This window comes from Bison bison, unplaced genomic scaffold (assembly GCF_000754665.1).
Source record: "Bison bison bison isolate TAMUID 2011002044 unplaced genomic scaffold, Bison_UMD1.0 scf7180017487637, whole genome shotgun sequence".
Lineage (NCBI taxonomy): Eukaryota > Metazoa > Chordata > Mammalia > Artiodactyla > Bovidae > Bison > Bison bison.
This window is the reverse complement of record NW_011387623.1, coordinates 1-728: the sequence shown is the minus strand read 5'-3', so window position 1 is coordinate 728 and position 728 is coordinate 1. Positions and strand designations below refer to the sequence as shown.

Below are 728 nucleotides of genomic sequence, written 5' to 3'. Positions count from 1 at the left end.
GGCGGCAGTGACTGTGGCCACCGGTCTGGAGAGTGGCAGAATCACTGGGGCTTGTGGCAGCAGCAATGTGGCTCTCCTACCTTGGAGGGAGATGGAGGAGTTTGGTGATTTCCAGGACCTAGACTTTATCCTCTCCAACTCGTTGTCCCATCAGGAGTCAGTGGCCATCATGGTTTCCTCATCAGCATTATCCTTGTCCTCCCCAATGAGTAGCAGTTCTGACAGTGTTCCCTCCACCTGAAGCTTCAGCTATCAAATCAGGACAGATACGGCACCAGGCAGCTCCAGTGGCAGCCTCCTCTATGGTGCTAAGTGTGCACCCCCTCCAACACTCCCTTCAACCTGGCAAACATCAGCAACATGAGCCTCTCTGGCAGCGAGCTCCCACAGCCCAAATTGAACCCAGTGTACCTTCTGCCACAGCAGCTGTAGTCACCAGGTTGGCAGGTTGATGGGCACGTTTGTGTTGAAGGCATCACTAAGTGTTCCTGGCAGTGAGTAGGGCAGCCCGTCAGTCATCAGTGTTAGCAAAAGCAGTTCGGATGGCAGCCACCTGGTGGTGGTGGCGGTGCCCTATGGCAGTGGGCCACTGTGCATGTGCCCTAAAGTCAAGCAGGAGACTATCTCCTCCTGCTTGGACCCCTTCTCAGCAATGGCCACCAATCATATGTGCATGACTTTCCCCTGGGGTGGCAGCTCCCCAGCAGGACTACCCCGACCCTGGGTGC

The 728-nt window shown here is 56.0% G+C and overlaps 1 pseudogene; it reads left to right on the top strand.

Annotated features, from left to right (window-relative positions):
- Positions 1 to 4: 4 nt before the first annotated feature.
- Positions 5 to 723, top strand: LOC104992554 (annotated as a pseudogene).
- The last annotated feature ends 5 nt before the right edge of the window (positions 724 to 728 follow it).